This window comes from Pongo abelii, chromosome 9 (genome assembly GCF_028885655.2).
Source record: "Pongo abelii isolate AG06213 chromosome 9, NHGRI_mPonAbe1-v2.0_pri, whole genome shotgun sequence".
NCBI lineage: Eukaryota > Metazoa > Chordata > Mammalia > Primates > Hominidae > Pongo > Pongo abelii.
Window position 1 is genome coordinate 59,949,806 of NC_071994.2, and position 6,390 is coordinate 59,956,195.

General features: G+C 45.3%; 1 protein-coding gene across 2 annotated transcripts in view; it reads right to left on the reverse strand.

Moving 5' to 3' along the window:
• The window catches only part of NUCB2 (nucleobindin 2), a 57,099-nt gene extending 54,460 nt beyond the window's left edge, over nt 1–2,639 (reverse strand). For both annotated transcript variants that reach the window (XM_054525894.2, XM_054525904.2), the window contains exons 1-2: nt 2,468–2,639; nt 1,483–1,649 (exon numbers count right to left, since the gene is read on the reverse strand). The gene's annotated coding sequence lies outside the window, so the exon portion shown is untranslated. The remainder of the gene's footprint in view (nt 1–1,482; nt 1,650–2,467) is intronic.
• Nucleotides 2,640–6,390: the final 3,751 nt, after the last annotated feature.

Sequence of the window (6,390 nt, forward strand, 5' to 3'; positions counted from 1 at the left end):
TAGCAATGAAAGCTTCTGTTATCAGGAAGTACTACAAGCCAATTGCCTCTGTTGCACAACTGGACTCTGTGTGCCCCTAACTGTATAATTTGCCAGTTATTTAAGTGCTCTCTGCCTCCATGTCCTTGTCTGTAAAATGAACATAATAATAGTACCCTCCTACTTACAGCATAGCAAATTAATTTAAAAAGTGACTGGCACATTGTAAATTTTAAATAAATGTTAACCGTGCTCAGATTAGTGGCTGAACTGGGACTATAACTTAGATCTCTAGATTTCAACCCAATCGTATTTATTTATTTATTTAGAGATAGGGTCTCCCTCTGTTGCCCAGGCTGGAGTGCAGTGGCGCAATCTCAGCTCACTGCAGCCTCAACCTCGCAGGATCAAGCAATCCTCCCACCTCAGCCTCCCAAGTAGCTGGGACTACAAGCACACACTACCACGCCTGGCTAATTTTTTGGCATTTTTTTGTAGAGACGAATTTTTGCCATGTTATCCAGGCTGGTCTCGAAGTCCTGGACTCAAGCAATCTGCCTTCCTTAGCCTCTCAAAGATTAGAAGCGTGAACTACCACACCTGGCCTCAATTATCTTTACTAACACTTCTCATCCACATACATAGATCAGTGCCTCAAGGTTAAGCTCCTTTTTGAGGTTCAGGAGAAGAGGACCCTCCAGCCTGGGCGACAAGAGCGAAACTCCGCCTCAAAACAAACAAACAAACAAAAAAGGGTGAACTCCTAGGAGCGGGAGACTGATGCAGGACAGGAAAGCGCCAAAATTGAGAATTCTTGGCTTCACCCAGTAAAGAATTCAAGGGTGAGCTGGTGGTGTTAAACAGCAACTTTTATTGAAGCCGCAGTACACGGCAGCAGCAGAGCTACTGCTCCTTGTAGAGCAGGGCTACCCTGTAGGCAATGTGCCCAGAGCAGCAACTCAGAGGCAGTTCTGCATTCCTGTTTATACTGATTTTATTTTATTTTTATTTTTATTTATTTATTTTGAGACAGAGTCTCGCTTTGTCACCCAGGCTGGAGTACAGTGGTGTAGTCTCAGCTCACTACAATCTCCATCTCCTGGGTTCAAGTGATTCTCCTGCTTCAGCCTCCTGAGTAGCTGGGATTACAGGCACCCGCCACCACTCCTGGCTAATTTTTGTATTTTTAGTAGAGACGGGGTTTCACCATGTTGGTCAGGCTGGTCTCGAACTCCTGACCTCAAGCAATCCACCCACTTCGGCCTCCTAAAGTGCTGGGATTCTAGGCATGAGCCACTGTGTCTGGCCCTATACCCACTTTTAAGTATATGCAAATTAATGGGCAGTTTATGCAGAAATTTCTAGAATGAGGGTGGTATCCTCCAAGTTGTCAGGTCATTGCCACAGAAAGGGGCCATAACTTCAGGGTGTTGTCATGGCAATGGTAAACTGACATGGCACACTGGTGGGCGTGTCTTATGGGGAGGTGCTTCTGCTCCAAACCTGTTTCAGCTCGTTCTCAATTTGGTCCGGTGACAAAGCCCTGCCTGCAGAGTTGAGTTCTGCCTCCCGTCTCAGTACCACCAGGTTGCCTAAGGAGGCATGAACTGGTCCAGGTTGGAAACAGAGCAGGTCAAAAACTCCTTTCCTGATCAGTAGTAGGATCACACCTGTGAAGAGCCACTGTATTTCAGCCTGGGCAATATAGCAAGACCCTGTCTTGCCTAAAACAGTTCATTTGTGTGCACAATTGGAAAAAGCTGCTTTTAGAACCAGATAAATTGAATGGGAGACCTTCTTTATGTTTGTCCTGGTTTCAGTCAACTAAAACCGTCTTTTCCCCGCTTTTCTTTTAGAGATAGGGTCTCACTATGTTGCCCAGTTAGTCTTGAACTCCTGGCATCAAGCAATCCTCCCACCTCAGCCTCTCAAAATGCTGGGATTACAGGCATGAGTCACTGCACCTGGCCTACGCCTGTCTCTACAAAAAGAGCTTTTTAAAAATTAGCTGGGAAAGAATCCACAGACCCTTTGAAAGATGCAGCAGGCTGCAGCCTACTCTGTGAGACAGGTGAAAAACTGTAAGTTCCCAGAGTGTGAGAGGGGGAGAGTGTTCCTCCAAGCACTCATTCCTACCAGGGAATCTGAACATCTAGTCCACAGGAGAAGGCTTTAACCCTCCTCAGAGCCAGAATGGATTTAGGGAGTGGCGTGAAATAAATAAACGTAGAAGGAGTAGTGGGAAGTGCCTTGTAGGCATTCCCAGTCTCTATCGTGAATGGAGGGAAGCCATTCCTGACTGTATCTTACAGGGGCCCTCAGGGAAGTCAGCCAACAAACTCAGGGAGGGGTCCCAGGGTGAAAGAAGCTCCCAACTGAATTTTATGATATAATCTGGAGTGGGGATGAACTCCCTTGAGCAGAAACCAGTGGGCAAGCGAGAAGTGTGCAGGAGACACAAGCATACATGCTGGGTGCTCAGCCTTACCAGCAGATAGGGAAGGGCATGACCTGAAAGCTGTGGTTTCAGGACACAGTGTGCACAGACTGCCTGGATCTAAACTCAGTGCTGTTAACAGGGCACTGAGGGAGCAAGACCAGCCTTGCCAACTGCATGGGAGCTGGGTGAGGCTTGCTGCTGCCTGCTACTCCCCACTCCCTTTGTGAAGTCATGTGCAGCAGAGGCAGTTATACTCCCTTCTGGAACAAATGGAAACACATGCCACAACACTGCCAAAAGCAATCTACAGATTCCATACAATTCCCATCAAGATACCACCATCATTCTTCACAGAACTGGAGAAAAAAATCCTAAAATTCATATGGAACAAGAAAAGAGCCGCATAGCCAAAGCAAGACTAAGCAAAAAGAACAAATCTGGAGGCATAACATTACCCAACTTCAAACTATACTACAAGACTACAGTTACTGCCGGGCATGGTGGCTCACGCCTGTAATCCCAGCACTTTGGGAGGCCAAGGCGGGTGGATCACCTGAGGTCAGGAGTTCGAGACCAGCCTGGCCAACATGGTGAAACCCCGTCTCTACTAAAAATACAAAAATTAGCCGGGTGTGGTGGCAGGCGCCTGTAATCCCAGCTACTCAGGAGGCTAAGGCAGGAGAATCACTTGAACCCAGGAGGCGGAGGTTGCAGTGAGTCGAGATTGTGCCATTGCACTCTAGCCTGGGGGACAAGAGCAAGACTTCGTTTCAAAAAAAAAAAAAAAAAAAGCCTATAGTTACCAAAACAGCATGGCACTGACATAAAAACAGGAACATAGACCAGTGGAATAGAATAGAGAAAAATGGCCAGCCACGATGGCTCACACCTGTAATCCCAGCACTTTGGGAGGCTGAGGCTGGTCATCACTTGAGGCCAGGAGGTCAAGACCAGCCTGGCCAACATGGTGAAACCCTATCTCTCCTAAAAATACAAAAATTAGCTGGGCGTGGTGGTGGATGCCTGTACTCCCAGCTACTGGGGAGGTTGTGGTAGGAGAATTGCTTGAACCCGAGTGGCGGAGGTTGCAGTGAGCTGAGATCACGCCACTGCACTCCAGCCTGGGTGACAGAGTGAGATCCTGCCTCAAAACAAAACAAAACAAAAAAGTCAGAAAACAATAGATGTTGGCATGGATGTGGTGAAAAGGGAACACTTTTACACTGCTGTTGGGAATGTAAATTAGTACAACCTCTATGGAAAACAGTATGGAGATTCCTTAAATAACTGAAAGTAGAACTACCATTCAATTCAGCAATCCCTCTATTGGGTATCTACCTGAAGGGAAAGAAGTCATCATATGAAAAAGATACTTGCACATGCATGTTTATAGCAGCACAATTCTCAAGTGCAAAGACATGGAACGAACCTAAGTGCCCAGCAACCAACAAGTGCACAAAGAAAATGTGTTATATATACACTATGGAACACTACTGATTCATAAAAAGGAACAAAATAATGTATTTTGCACCAACTTGGATGGAGCTGGAGGCCATTATTCGAAGTAAAGTAGCTCAGGAATGGAAAACCAATTATCATATGTTCTCACTTATAAGTGGGAGCTAAGCTATGAGGACACAAAGGTAGAATGATATAATAGACTTTGGGGACTCAGAAGGCAAGGTTGGGAGAAGGGTGAGGAATATAAGACTACATATTGGGTACAGTGTATACTGCTGGGGGACCGGGTACACTAAAATCTCAGAAATGACCACTGAAGAACTTATCCATGTAACCAAAACCTACCCGTACCCCAAAAACTATTGAAATAAAACACTTTCAAAGATAAAAAGTGGCCAGGCACAGTGACTCATGCCTGTAATCCCAGCACTTTGGGAGGCCAAGGCGGGCAGATCACCTGAGGTCAGGATTCAAGACCAGCCTGGCCAACATGGTGAAACCCTGTCTCTACTTCAAATACAAAAAAATTAGCTGGGCGTGGTAGTGCACGCCTGTAGTCCCAGCTACTTGGGAGGCTGAGGCAGGAGAATTGCTTGAACCTGGGAGGCTGAGGTTGCAGTGAGCCGAGATCATGCCACTGCACACTCCAGCCTGGGCAACAGAGTGAGACTCTGTCTCAGAAAAAAAAAAAAAAAGAAAAGAAAGAAAGAAAAGAAAAAGAATAAATAAAACCCCAGCATTGAAAGTCTTGCTGCTAGGAACAACAGATGCTTTCGGAGCATCACCCTTTGTGCTTTGTTGGGGGAAACCAGTTATGTGGAAGCACTTGTGGATACTCAAGAGAGTGCATGGGAACGAATAAGTGTAACATGGGCAGGGCAGCTTTTTTTTTTGTAAGCTTTCAGCTCAATAAAATGAACCTATGTGGTGAAATAATAACAGTAAGTAAAACTAAAACTTGAAGGTTTAGCACTGACAGAGAATCTCCTGGTGGGAAAGACATCTAAAGAACATGGGCCGGGTGCAGTGGCTCACACCTGTAATCCCAGCACTTTGGGAGGCCTAGGCAGGTGGATCACTTGAGGTCAGGAGTCTGAAAGCAGCCTAACCAACATGGTGAAACCCCATTCTACTAAAAATACAAAAAAATTAGTGGGACGTGGTGGTGCATGTCTGTAACCCCAGCTACTTAGGAGGCTAAGGCAGGAGAATCGCTTGAACCCAGGACACGGAGGTTGCAGTGAGCCAAGATCATGCCATTGCACTCCAGCCTGGACAACAGAGTGAGATTCTGTCTCAAAAAAAACAAAAAGCAATAACAACAACAACAACAACAAAAACCATAGTCACTACCTTGTGTATTCCAACTGTTCTATAATACTAATTAAGACAAAAAAAAAAAAAAAGAACATAGTCACTACCTTGGACAAGGGAAAATACACAAGCTTTAGCATCAGAATTGGACCCCAACCCTGGCTCTACTGCTTATTACATGTGCCTGGTTTTGAGTTAGTTCCCTAACTCTAGGCCTGGTGCATTTTCTAGAGAGTAGTTGTTCAAGTCTGGAAAGAGTGAATCTGGGAGGTATAGTGGTTAAGAGCGTGAACAATGAAACCTGTCCACCTGGATTAAAAACCCAACTCCATCCATATTAGCTAATGTCCTCCAGCAAGTCACTTAACCCCTCTCTTCAAAGCGCAGCTTTCCCACTTGTAAAATGCAGGCAACAATAGTTCAAGCCTCATATAGCTGTGGTAAGGATTAAATAAGTTTATATTTGTAAAGCAGAGGGTGCCTGGCGCAAAGTGCTTTATTAGTGTCTAATAATATATTGGTCTCCGTTTCTCCACCTGTAACCTGGGGATAATAATGCCGAACTAACTTTAAGGATTCCAATGATACATGTAAAGTACTAGAAAGGTGGCCAGATGCGGTGGCTTATGCCTGTAATTCCAGCACTTTGGGAAGCTGAGGCGGGCAGATCACCTGAGGTCAGGAGTTGGAGATCAGCCTGGCCAACATGGTGAAACCCGGTCTCTACTAAAAACACAAAAATTAGCCAGGCGTGGTGGTGAGCACTTGTAGTCCCAGCTATTCAGGAGGGTAAGACAGGAGAATCACTTGAACTCGGGAGGCAGAGGTTGCAGTGAGCTGAGATCGCCCTACTACACTCCAGCCTGGGCAACAAGAGCGAGACTCCATCTCAAAAAACAAAACAAAACAAAGAAACACCAAAAATAAAAAATAAAAAACCCATAATAAATAAATAAATAAATAAAAATAAAGTCCTAGTGAGGAGATGTCCAATAGCTTTTATTTCTGTTCCCCACCTCGCCCCTACTTCTGCCCTGTTACCTTGGTAACCCTGTCTGATTACTGCTACCTCTGCCTTCAAGTTGTCTCTTGCTCAGCTTGGTGTAAGTAATTGATTCCTTGATTTCCATGATTTCAGGAGATTTCTTGATTTCCTTTGGCTCAGCTGAGAAACTCAAAATGTGTTTGCTGGAAGA